This window comes from Urocampus carinirostris, chromosome 7, assembly GCF_059441175.1.
Source record: "Urocampus carinirostris isolate Australia breed hairy pipefish chromosome 7, RoL_Ucar_1.0, whole genome shotgun sequence".
Classification (NCBI taxonomy): Eukaryota; Metazoa; Chordata; class Actinopteri; order Syngnathiformes; family Syngnathidae; genus Urocampus; species Urocampus carinirostris.
In genome coordinates, this window is record NC_142355.1 from 34695007 (window position 1) to 34709269 (window position 14263).

The 14263-nt window shown below is 37.1% G+C and overlaps 1 protein-coding gene across 3 annotated transcripts in view; it reads right to left on the minus strand.

Annotated features, from left to right (window-relative positions):
* The window catches only part of lingo1a (leucine rich repeat and Ig domain containing 1a), a 123041-nt gene that overhangs the window by 50917 nt on the left and 57861 nt on the right, over positions 1-14263 (minus strand). Inside the window, exon 4 of one of the 3 annotated variants that reach the window (XR_015850960.1) lies at positions 8227-8367. The exons of the other annotated variants lie outside the window; for them this stretch is intronic. The gene's annotated coding sequence lies outside the window, so the exon portion shown is untranslated. Of the gene's footprint in view, positions 1-8226; positions 8368-14263 lie in introns of those variants that run through there. 3 annotated transcript variants of the gene reach the window in all.

The window sequence follows — 14263 nt, forward strand, 5'->3', positions numbered from 1 at the left end:
CATAGATAAGGTGCACCGGATTATAAGGCGCTACAATGGGAACGTCGACAAAACAGTCAGATGATTCAGTCCAACTGATTACCCCCTTAACATTCCCAAAGCTTGCAAAGAAGCAAATACGTGTCGTAGACACGTGCGGATGCGGTGTCCGTACGATGTTACTTAAATGCGTCATTTCAAATATCATTCGGAAAGGTTAAAGTCTTGGGATTCAAGAAATGCCAACCACTTTCTATTTTCTTTTTCGCTCGCAACTTTACTGTGCGAGACTTTGCGAATTTAATATTGAGCCATATATAAGGCGCACTGTATTATAAGGCGCATGGTCAGCTTTTGAAAAAAATTAAGACTTTTAGGTGCGCCTTATAGTGCGGAAAATACGGTACATAGCAAAAAAAACCGCGCCACTAGACCCTGTAGTTGGCTGGGGATAACGGTTTGCTTCCACACAGGTGCTGTTCATTTTATGCAGAAAGAAAGGGAAAAAAAAATAGCCGCCAGACACAGATGTACTCTCTCAGCCCCTGCTTTCAGCAATAGTTGAATGGGGATAATGGCCAAAAAAATGCAGTTTATTCTTATCAGGCGACAATAGTATTCATCAAAATACGAAAAAAAATACGCTCTGATGGTGCCCACTCTCAAAAATAGTCTATTGTAGATAATGGATCGCGGCTGCATCCTTGCATTCCATTTCAGTTGGGACAGAATCTCACGACTCCTGATTCAAGTAATATGGGATTGGGGATAAAGGATCCTGGACACACATGATCATTTCTAGCGGGAATCCTTTCACTCGCAACAATATGCCAATGAGCATAAGAGATCACGGCCGCACAAGTGCAGTTCATTTTAGGCAGAAATACAGTAACTGAAAAAAACCAGTTCTAGTAACTGCAAAAAGTAGTATTTTTTGATCTGCAATTGTCTGAGTAAAAGGGTAAATCTACTTCTTATTTGTGTATACAGTATATATGTATTTTGTTTTAAAGAATATTTCAAAAAATACATTTGACAAAATAAGAAAATCACCAATAAAAATATTGCTTCTTATTTTGAGAAATAATTGAATTCATGCATTTTCTTTTCACTTTTATTTAAAGCAGTGTTTTTCAACCAGTATGTCGGGGCACACTCGTGTGCCGTGAGACCTTGTCTAGTGTGCTGCTGGAATTTGCCCTATTTTAGCTTTCCAAAAAATCAGGCCTTTTTTCTGTATTTTTGCAATCTTCAGACAAAACTGTAATAGTCATCCATGTCAGTAGGTGGCAGTAAAAATGTATATACTTTTTATGTACTAATTATCTGCTCATTAGGTAGCACAGTAATTTTAATAACTTAATTTGTCTAACAAAGCAGTTTAAGATTGCACTGTAAAACATAAAAACATAAATAAAGCACATCTTTCTTTTTTATTTAAGTATTATTTTCTTCTCTTTATATAGTAATTACCTAGGAAGGACTGTGAAATATTTGACATAACTTCATTTTCCAACATTTTCGACGGACGGTGTGCCTCGGAACTTTTTTTATAAATAAAAGTTTACCTTGGTTCGAAAAGGGTTAAAACACTGATTTAAAGAATATTGTTTGTAAAATTAAAACAATTATAGATTAACATACGAAGACATTTTTAATTAATTTTAACGGAAAAAATAAAATTTGGATGAGAAAAAAATAAAATTTGCATTTTTAATGAAAATAAAAATACCCAAACCTTCTTGTGTGGAGTTTGCATGTTCTCCCTGTGTTTGCGTGGCTTTCCTCTGAGCACTCCGGTTTTCTCGTTCCAAAACATGCATGTCAGGTTAATTGGCCGTCCTAAATTATCCCTAGGTGTGAATGAGCGAGTGAATTGTCTGTCCCTGTGTGCCCTACGACTGACAGGCAACCGGTTCAGGGTTTTCCCTGCCCACTGCCCGAAGACAGCTTGGATGGGCTCCAGCACCCCTGTGACCCTACTGAGGATAGGCGGTGCAGATAATGGATGGATGGATAGAAATACCTGGCAGCAAAAGATAATGAAATACACTGCAGATACATTTTGTTTAGTATTTTACCAAGATAAAAAAAATGTGTAGTGTATATTAAAACGAATTGTAATTTATTGAACAAGAAAACAACTAAAACATGTAGTAAAACAAGAGGGGGGAATACCTAAAATCTTCTGTTTCCTCCCACCCTTTATCCATATGGTTTTCTATATTGTGTTTATAAATTTTGTGCAAGCTTGGGGAGTAACGGAATACATAGAACGGCAAAAATGATGTTGGCAAGCTGTTTGGATTCATTTTCATTTTGTTTCTGTCGCATTTTATGTTAGTTTGGCTGGGTATCAAAGAGATCAAAGCCAGGAGAGAAAGCTTACTACGCGTTGTGAGTCATCATTTTATTCATATTTAGTTTATTTTGTCTTTTATTAGCATATTTGGTATTGGAGTAATCCTAAAGCAATTGAAAGTAATCAAGATAAAGTAACCCTACCCAACCCTGTTTATACATAACCTGATTCCGATTCTGCACACAATTTGGAACGACACTTTCCCTTTTAGTTTCCTCCTCTCACTCCTTTTGTGTTTGCCAAATGAAAAAGAACTTGAGGGAAAAAAAAACAGGACGTCCGTGAGGATGCATTCAATGAGGGTTGTGTGGGGGGGCTTTAAGAGCGGCAAAGAGAGGTAACAAAGGCGAGCGCCTTTGAGTGCATCAATGATTCATCAGGTCTAGCATGTTCTTCGGCACCGGCACGCGCCGGCCTCGCCCTACCTTTGCCGGCAGGGACAGCCTCGAGGCTGTCACTCACAAGAAGAATTGGGAAGACATTTATATATACATACCCCAAAATACAGAAAATCCTCTACAACCAAATTTTCTCAAAGAGACAATCATTTCGTATTGAGCAATGATTTCTCCTTGGGCTAAAAGAGCAAGCACTCCTTCAAATTCAACAAAATAATCTGCCATCTGGATATGTTGCTTCGTTTTTTGAAAATCAAGTGGAAAAATAGTAAAATAAAAGAACATATAAGCTCAAGTCAAGTCAATTCATGTCCATTTGTATAGCCCTTAATCACATTTAATTACACCATCCCCTTATTTAAAACCTACATAAGGGCAAGGGAAAAACTCAAAAACCTCAAGTCAATTCATGTTCATTTGTATAGCCTTTATCACAAAGAGTCTCAAAGGGCTGCACAGACCACAGATTATTGCAAACCACAGACTACTATGACACCATCCCCTGACCTAAAACCTACATGAGGGCAAGGAAAAACTCAAAAACCTCAACTCAAGTGACAATTATTCATGAATAATTATCTACCTATGGGAGAAGATTTTCTCTTGTATTGAAGAGCGGAGGGGATTTCATTTTAATGTAATATTTAAAATTTTGACATGCGATGTGATTATTTTTCTTTTTAACTCTTGTTCATTGTATTTTATTTTTATTTTTTTTATTCTTAATTTAACTTTGTGATTTTTTATTTTATTTTGTTTTATTTTACATTTAGAATTTTAATTTGATTTATTTTTATATTTTACATAAATAATTTGAATATTATAAACTTGTTTCAAACGTTCCTTTTTTTAATGGGAATTGAATTTTAATTGAAATTATATTTAGATTTTCGATTATATTTTTCAGTTGATTTAATTTAATTTTTAATTGTGTTGTAATTTTTTAAAATTGTATTTTAAATGTATTTTTTATGTATTATTTTTTGATGTCTCATCTCATCTCATCTCATTAGCTATACCGCCTATCCTCAGTAGGGTCGCGGGGGTGCTGGAACCCATCCCAGCAATCATCGGGCAGTGGGCAGGGGACACCCTGGACTGGTTGTCAGCCAATCGCAGGGCACACGGGGACAGACAACTCACTCGCTCATTCACAACTAGGGACAATTTGGACCGGCCAATTCACCTGAAATGCATGTTTTTGGAATGTGGGAGGAAACCGGAGTGCCCGGAGGAAACCCACGCAAGCACGGGGAGAACATACAAACTCCGCACAGGAAGTCCGGGAGCTGGATTTGAACCCACGCAGAAGGTTCCCAAGACATGAACTGTGCCGCACATGCGCTAACCACTGCTTCGCCGTGCTGCCGATTTTTTGATGTATTATCTTTAATTTTCGTCTTTAACTTATATTGAATTTTAAAACAAAATCAACAAACACTCAACTGTATTTGAACTTTAGTTGATCATTATTTTTAATTTAATTTAATTTTAATTTTATTTGATTTTAATATGATTTCAATTTGATTTCAATTTAATTTCAATTTAATTTCAATTTAATTTCAATTTAATTTCATTTTAATTTTAATTTGATTTAGATTTAATTTACATTCAATTTTTATTCAATAATAGTGTAACTCTAATGTAATTTGAATGTAAATTAATTTAGATTGAATTTGAATACAACTTTAATACCATTATTTAATATTAATTGAGGTCTAATTTAATTTTAATTTAAGTTGAATTATAATGGTTAGGGGGCAGCACGGCGGCACAGTGGTTAGCACGTGTGTGGCACAGTTCTGAGGTCATGAGGTCGAACCTCATTTGTGGAGTTTGCATGTTCGCCCGTGCTTGCATGGGTTTCCTCCGGGCACTCCGGTTTCCTCCCACATCCCAAAAACATTCATGTCCTGTTAATTGGCCGGTCCAAATTGTCTCTAGGCGTGAATGAGCGAATGAGTTGCCTGGCCCTGTGTGCCCTGCGATTGGCTGGCAACCAGTTTAGAGTGCTCCCTGCCCACTGCCCAAAGATAGCTGAGATGGGCTCCAGCACCCCTGCGACCCTACTGAGGATAAGCGGTGCAGATAATGGATGGATGGATCAATATAATGGTTAGTTGTTTAAAGTCCAATTTGTCACTTTTATTCTTACATAATTTTATCTTTAACATGATATAAATTGTAATTTATTTCATAATTTTAGATTTTGAAATTGTAATCATATTTATCTCTATCTTCCTTTTATATTTTACTTTAATATTAAATTCATTTTAATTTAATTGTGATAACTATCTTGGTATGAATTGTTCCATTTTCAAAGTGTCTTCCTCAGACAAAATTACTCATTTTTTTCCCTCAGAATTTCGTTCGTTCCTGCACCTCTCACCCACAATGCAAAAGAACCTTTGCACCTCTTCTGGATCGTGACCATTTTTTGGAAAAAAACCTTGGTCAATCTACCAGTTGCGGCCGTGAAATGTGTTGAGCACAAAAAACTTACTCACGAATCGTGTCGGCGTACTTTTTGTCTAACTTGTCTCTTGCACAATGCCATTTCTATGGCGCAGGGGTCGGCAACCAATGGCTCGCGACCATATATGGCTTTATTCATGAGCACATATTGTTTGGAGAGAAAAGTTGACTGCATCATATTTCTTTGCGACGGTTCAAAGCTGTAGGATTGATTCCAACTATGATACATGGGGGCCAAGGTAACACTGACAAGGTAGTGGTTCAGTCCAGTATATATTAGGCACTTTTTAACCACTGTTGGGGAGTCACAACAATTGACCTCGTTTTGGCAGTAAGCCCGCTAAGAAATCCTTTAAATGGAAGTTTATTAAACTATGTATGTTCACGGCTGAGATGCATTATGATGAAAACCCATAGAATTAATTGTAAACACATGAAAACACCAGCAAACCACTCAGAGCAATTTGATTGGGTGAGCAGAAGAGGTGGTTCCTTCTATTGCTCAGTGCAGTCTGCTCCAAAGGTAATATGATATCCTTCTTGTTTGCAGTAGTCTGTAACATTTTTACAAAATACCTTTGCTTGCACCTTGTTCCGAAACCATTATTTAGGACAAACATGTCGTTCAAAATGAGCTTCAACACTCTTAAGTAAGTAAGGGAGGGAGACACATTTTGGGAGATTATTGGAGTTTTCGACCGCTGATAGTCTGGAAGTTACTAGCACAAAAAGAAAGTTTCCGCCATCATGCTAGTTGATTTGGGGAGATTCCCTTGTACAAAAAAAATGCTAATTCCCAAGAACTAGCAATCATGAAGTTAAATCTGAAGCTGTCACTTTACTTTGTCGTTGCAAAGAGATTTGGTCCCGTGCTCCGGATGGTCACAACATATGGCCCACATGCTGAACTCAAGGCTGCAGTGCGCTGAGTCAGGAAGGTAGGAGAAAAAGAAGATGGCTATCGCCAATTCTTTTTATATGGACAAGTGAAGCTCGACCAGATCATGCCTCTATGGTCTCAGATATCTGATACTTTTAGTATCAGGTGACGGTGTTTGAAATCGCTAAACTTGTTAGAAAGCCAAAGAAGTGAGAAATTTGCGAAATGTTCTGTACTTGAGAACGTCCCTCTAGATAGATAGATAGATAGATAGATAGATAGATAGATACTTTATTCATCCCCGAAGGGAAATTCACATTTCCAGCAGCATCCCTGAGCTGAGAACAATACAATAATAAAGCAAAAAGAATACAACATACAAATACCCAGTGTGACGTGCAAATGCCCACTGTAGCGTGTTATATGGAATAACTAAATAGTGCTACACAGAATACATATTGCAATAAGATTCGGTAATATGCAATGTAGGTGGTGTGGTTTACTGTGGGCTTTAACTCTGCCGGGTAGAGTTAAAGAGCCTCATGGCATGAGGAAGAAAAGATCTCTTCAGTCTGTCCGTAGTACAAGACAGTGACAGCAGTCTGTCGCTGAAACTGCTCTTCTGTCTGGAGATAATGCTGTGTAGTGGATGCGATGGATTGTCCATGATTGACCGCAGTCAAATTAATTACGTAAGGTGAGAACATGATTTTAGCAATACATTGCCTTGGATGTTTTTACTACATTGAAACTACACGTTATCAGATTTCATCATGGTACATGGTGGATTGGTACGTACGTTACGAGAACGGTCCAAAAGAGGGCACAGTCGTTCTATCCATTCCAAAGTGAGTAATTTGAAACAAAGCAGGTGGAAGTAATTTTTTTTGCTGGGCTTATGTGCTCTACACACCAGTTGCCAGGTAGAACTCTGGGAGCGGTGAATGGCAGTGCAGAGTATGACTTTGTATCCTGAGACGCCTTTGTAACTAGATGCATTATTTTCACATTCAGGTACTTTGTAACCTGAAACTTTTGTATGCAAATACATTTGTATATTGATATAGGACACAAGCTCTGGAATAATTATTTCATAGATTTGATCAAATGTCACACAGTGAAATGAAATGCGCTGAAGAATTAGATTTTTTCTGGAGAGAAGGTTCGGCGGTTTTGTTGAATTTTGTCAGGAGAGGGGTGTGTGTGGGGTGGGGGGCAGTTGTCTGCTCACCAATTGTTGCACGATATCACGCTTCTAATTGCAAAGCCAAAACAAAAACAAGACGAACAATGGTGTCTTTCTTTCAAGTTTGCTGTTGTTGTTTTTGGATCGGACAAACGGGTCACGTATTTGACGTGCTAATGACGATAATCGTATCTTTCGGAGACACGAACAGGAGGGAGGAAGGGAAGGTGCTTCATTTTGTTTTCGGGCTGAAGTAGCTTCCTAGTTGAAGTCTGGACTTTAAATGAAGACCCTAGGCTACAAACCTGTTTATGTTTGTTCAATAAAGCTAATTTCAAAACACTTTTTTCCCAATGTTTCATTTTCTAGCCACTCATTTAGCAATTTGGCTGTAGGCTATGTCTAGGTGCTAGCCCTATTTGTTATTGCTAACTCAGTGTGAATAAAGCTTCCTTCGTCCGTCAGTGTCACTCGCCTTTCGAAGCTAGCAGCTAACTGCTAAAGATAGTCACTAGCACCTGCACTGACCAACTCTGACTATTTGCTCTTTTCAGCTGCTCTGGGTGTATCAGGTGTGCTCAGTCTGTTGTTTTTTCTTGTAAAATCATTGAATGCATACTTCAAATGAAAAAAAATATTGTATCTAGGGGCTGGTAGATTGTTTTGTTTATATTTTAGTATTTTATTCTAATTTAAATTGAAATTTTTTTTTGATTGTTGGGAATTAAATATTAAAATATATCGTTTACCAAATTGTTCAAATTATTTATCGGACTCCATTAACTAAACACAACCTACATTCATCCAACAATGCGCGCTCGTTTTTTGAAGGAAAAGATGAACAAGAAAAGCCGAAATTTTCACACGGGGGCATATTTAATTTCTTTAACAATTTAACTAAGTGTACGCCATCAAAAATGGCCGAATTAGTTGAATTAGTCGAATTAGTGTTGTTGGAGTCTCTGGGAAGCCTCTCTGAAATCCTCCAGCCTTCCCCTCTTGGACTACGCCTCTCCGCAAGATGGTGTGCCGGCTCCTCCCATGGGCTTGCCAATGTAGCCCAACCTGGGCGTCACGATCTGGAAAACTCAAGAACAACACCAAGCGTTTCTACGTCATCAGGGCTTTGTTCTCAAAACATCGCCTGCCGTCCTCCGTCAGAGTCCTGTTATCAACAGAACTAGACAAAATATTCTGTATTTGGAACGGCATTGAACTATAGCCTACTCTGTGAAAATCTTCATTGCACTCAATAAATGTAACTTGTATTCAATCGTATAAAATATTTGTATAGTCAAATGTATAAAATCCTTCAGGGGGAAACTAGATAAAATATTTAGAAGTCAAATCATGTACATAGAAATAAGTACATAATCTAGATAAAATAAACAAGGTTATTTTCAGGACCATTTGCCTTATTTCATTAACATGAGAAGAAATACACGAAAAATTAATCTCGATTAAGTGCTTGCTGATTTTCTGAATAAAAATGTAAATGTAAATGTAAATGGTTTGCATTTATATAGCGCTTTTCAAGTCAATGACCTCCCAAAGCGTTTTACAATGTGCTTCACACTTACCCATTCACACACACACTCACGCACCAATAGCGGCCATGCCGCTGTCAGAAACAGAACAGAGATAGATAAATAAAACGTTTCTCTCAGTTTTATTGGGAAGAAGAGAAAGGATTGCACACACGATCCGGTGATCGCTGGTCGCAGGGAGGAGGTCGCTCTGAACGCGGAAGTGGCGCTTTCGTGGCGAGCGATGGCGGTGTCGGGAGCGGAAAAAACAAGTCAGTGGCCAGGACTGGGGAGCAAAAAACGTGGTTGGAATCAGAAAAATGGGTCTAAGCTGGGAAACAAAGGGGAGCCAAAACAGGAGTGAGTCAGGGTCGAAAAGCTTGCCTCGAATAAACTGAGGTTAGTAGATGGACTGACAACAGGTGACAGACAGACAAAGGTTTAAATAGTGACCGGGAGCCAATCAGAGTCCGAGGCAGTTGGCGCCAAAGGAGCGGGCACAGGTACCTCGCATTAGTAATCATGACAATAATATACATACGGTCCCTTTAAAATGAGAAAAAATCGACTTAAACACAGCAACATTTTGTGAATTCTGCGGAAAAAAAAAGGCAAATTATTTCTATCAATCTCCTCTCGAGAATAATCTCCTCGATTTTCCGACGCGGTGAAATCGGATGTTTCGCCGCTCGATCCCATCCGACAGCCATGTTAAGTCGTAACCATGGCGACCAGACTAAGTGCTGATGAGAAAGGCTCGGGTCTCATAACCTCCCGCTTTTTTTTTTTTGGTTTTCATCTTCGGGGCCTCATCCATCGCCGGGCCTCATTCCTCGCCTGTCATCCCCCGCTGCAGACAATCGCTTCCTGACATGAGAGCCTCTCGTAAAAAAATGCGAGAAAATAAATAGAAAATAAAAAGCGAAATTCGACATGGCCGGCGGCCGGACACTACGGTAGGAACGAGTCCATAACGCGAGACATCATAACACAAATTGTCCTCTCAAAAATTATAGCTTTATCGATATTCAATTGGTTATTGCGGTGTTTATGAGAGAGGAGCCATTTATTGGTGGAAATATCAATACGCCGTGTCCTTGTTTGGCCGTGGCGCGCCCAAGCTTTGGATTTAAAATGAAATACGGAAGAAAAAAATGAATTTATATTGAAAAATATATACTTCTATTGGAATCCCTCGCTATTTCACGGCCTCAGTGCATCGTGGGTTGGAAATTACTGACTTTATACTGCAAGCAACGTCCAGCAGAGTGCATTTTTGTCAAACCCGGTGACTCAATTTTGGGATTCTGTTCACCAAATATTGAACTGCACTCATAAAACCCCAATCGATTATTCCCAATCACATATTGCTGCAAGCAGAGACCGGGAATGTGCATTTTAGTCAGACTCTTTGGCTCTTTTTTGCCGTTTTCCACACTAAAACGTAAACTGCACTAATGCAGCTGCGATCCATTATACCCGATCACATACAACTGTCAGAGAGGCTGGACAGAGAGCACTTATGAGTTGGGAGTTCTTTTTTGCCACTTTGTCGACCAAAAATTGAATTGGACTCATGCAGCTGCGATCCGTTATCTCCAATTATTAATAGATGGATAGAGAGATAGATAGACAGATAGATAGATATATAAATAGATAGATAGATAGATAGATAGATAGATAGATAGATAGATAGATAGATAGATAGATAGATAGATAGATAGATAGATAGATAGATAGATAGATAGATAGATAGATAGATAGATAGATAGATAGATAGATAGATAGATAGATAGATAGATAGATAGATAGATAGATAGATAGATAGATAGATAGATAGATTGATAGAGCAGGGACTGGCTGTGCGCATTTTTGTCATGCCTGCTGACTCTTTTTTGCTGCTTTGTGTTAAAAAGTCCACCAAAAGTGAACTACACTTGTGTGGCAGAAATATGTTATCCCTAATCCTATATTGCTGCATGTGTGACTCTCTTGCCCACTTAAAATGAAATGGAGAGTTGTGGTAGCAATTTATTATTGACAGTCAACGATTGCTGATTTCAGGGGGAAGCGGAACACTTTTTTTTTAGTATGGGCTTCCAAAGTGTGCCATTGTGGACAGCCTAAAATAAACTGCACTGTTTTGCCCACAGTCCATTATCCCCAAATGACAATTGCTGAGAGCGGAAGTGGATAAAGCAAATGTGTGTCCTACATGGCAGGTCTCTCTATCCTCTTGAAATAAACAGCCCTGGTTGGGCTGCGATCCATTATCCCCAATAAACTGTTGCAGCGAACAGGGGTCCATAGAGCGCAATTTTTTTCAGCCCTGGTGACTCTTGTTTTTGCCATTATTAATACCTAAATTGAAATGCCACAGTTCTGGCCAGAAGGCACGATTCTCCATTGACTATTGCTGAGTCTGGGGCAAGGAGCGTCCATTTTGGGCATGCTATTGAGGCCCACCAAAAACGCCTCCTTTATCCCCCGACGACTATTGCTGAGAGAAAATTTGTGTCATGTGTCTTGTTTCCGATTTTTTTGGCCTAAAATCCATTATTCCCGATTAACTTTTTCTGTGAGAGCAGAATGCATTTTTACATTTTTTATGCATAAAGTAGAAAAAAATTCCCCAAATCAAGAAGCAAACATCACACATGACATTCTTCAAAATAATTAATGAAAAAGAAAGCACAATTTTACAGGTAAATAAAAGCCGTTTTCCACCCAAAGAATATTTTTCAAAGGTCATCAGTAAATTTGGATTTATTATTACTATTAATATGTTTTTTCCCCAAAACAAACAAAAATTAAACTGGCTCGAATGAGTTGATATAAAATAAAAACTAAGTCAAATTTTCTTTTTTAAATACTGGTAATAAATATGATTTAAAATTTTAAAAATAAGCTGTTTTATTTTACCAGTTGACTGTTTTGTTTCATTTTTTCTGAAACAAATAATTATGTATACCCGGATCATAAGCCATAAGCCAACTAAATGGTTGCTTGGGGCCCAGCGACCACTAGCGGCCCCCAAGAGGAGTAAACTTACATATACAATTTAATGAGTAAAAAAAAAATGGTGAGTAAGTGATGGTTATTGAGATATACTCTCAAATAAATGTCAAGTTACAAAAATATATAATATCTACAGTAATAGTAAAATACAAACATGCTACTACAGAAATTTTACAATAGAAATACTACAAAAATACTGCATACATACTACACTGGAAATACTTCTAAAGAAATACTACACAAATATCACTACATTAATATTATAATAATAAATACTACTCCAGAAATCTTACGACAGAAATGCTAGAAAAATACTGCAGAAATACGACAAAAATATCACTACATTTTCACTGTATTACAAAAATACTTCTACAGAAATATCACAAAATGCTGGAAAATACTACCCTGGAAATACTTTAATAATACTGCAGGAATACTACCAAAACATCACTACATTAATACTGTAATACAAAAATACTACTAAAGAAATATTTTGACAGAAATGCCACACAAATGCTACAATGGAAATACTACAAAAATACTGCAAAAATACGACAAAAAATATCACTACATCATTACTGTATTACAATAATACTACTACAGAAATATTATGACAGATGTGCTACGAAAACTACTGAAATGGAAACAGTTCAAAAATACTGCAGGAATACTCCAAAAACATAGCTACAGTAATATTGTAATACAAAAATACTACTACGGAAATATTAAGACAGAAATGCTACAAAAATACTAAAATGCAAATAGTTAGAAAAATACTGCAGGGTTACTACAAAAATATCACTACATTAATATTGTAATATAAAAATACTACTCCAGAAATATTTTGACAAAAATGCTACAAAAATGCTACAATGAAAATGCTACAAAATTACTGCCAAAATACGACAGAAATATCACTACATTGTTACTGTATTACAATAATACTACTACAGAAATATTAGGACAGATAGGCTACAAAAACTACTGAAATGGAAAAAGTTAAAAAATACTGCGGGAATACTCCAAAAATATAACTACAGTAATACTGTAATACAAAAATACTACTACTGAAATATTAAAACAGAAATGCTTGAAAAATACTAAAATGAAAATAGTTCAAAAATACTGCAGAAATACTACTGAAATATCACTACATTAACACTGTGATAGAAAAATACTACTACAGAAATATTATGACAGAAATATAAGTGCAGTATTATTAAAAAACACTAAAGAAATGCCACATATGCTATTTACCATGGCGGAGTAGAACATGGAATGTTGTAAGTAGGTATGTAAATGATCGAGTAATAGGCGGGGCCCTAAATCTCTTTTTGTTTAGGGCCCCATGAAGGTTTGGGACCCAGATTATAAATATTAATTTAGATTTTATATAAAATTGAATATCAGGGATCCTTCACAAAAGAATAAAGAAAATGACAAAATTGTGTTGCCAAGCACTTTATCCAATGACATCATCCGTTGTCAGGGATTATTAATCAACCAATCACAAGGAGACAAAAGCAGTCGCCGTGATTTACGGGGTTATTTACTGTTCATCGGAACGGCCGCCAATCAAGCTAGGACGTCTCAAGTTCAGAGGACGTGATTTCAAGTCTTTGTTAGCTTCGTGTTTCCTTCTTTTTTCTTTTGGGTGGAGAGACGGATGATTCCCGGAGGCGAGAACGTCTCGAAAGAACAAAGAGAGAAAATAAAAGCATTTAACCTCGCCGACCTTTTCTACCCGGTGACAAAATATAGAATCGTTCGGACATAGAAATGGAATAGGTGCAATATTGTTTTTAACGCGTAGAGGCTGATGTATCTCCTGTAGATTTTTGTTCCTGTGCCTGGGAAAGACAATAGCAGAGCTGAAAAAAATCAAGACGGTCGAGAGTCGGGCCGCAAAAACTAATCGATAAAAAGGATTCGACTACATTGATCGGAATCGACTTTTAAAAGAGACTAATTTAATTATAGATTTGTTGTGTCGTGCGAATAAAGAGAGTGTGGACTTTTGTTGTGACTTTGAGGATTGTAGTACTACTTTGGTCAGGCAGGGGGCCCATCAAGACCGTTTTTCTAAAAAAAAGAGTATCTTATATTTTTTTTCATCGCTTTTTTTTAACATTGCATCATTGTTAATGAAAGAAGGACACCGTTATTTGACAAACAATTCGATTTTTTATTGTTTATATTAAATCATGTTCTGTTTTTTTTTTGGGACAATTTTCTATCCGCCAATTTAATTTTTGAATAAAGAGAAAAAATTATGTACGTTTTTAAAACAATCTCATTCTTGATAGTTGCTTATAGCTAGCAGGTCGCAACAAAATACCATTTAGGGTTGAGCTAGCGATTACCGTTGAGCTAGTAATTAGTGTTGAATTCATTATTAAAATAAAGCTTGAGATTAGCATCAAGTAACAAATAGCAGCA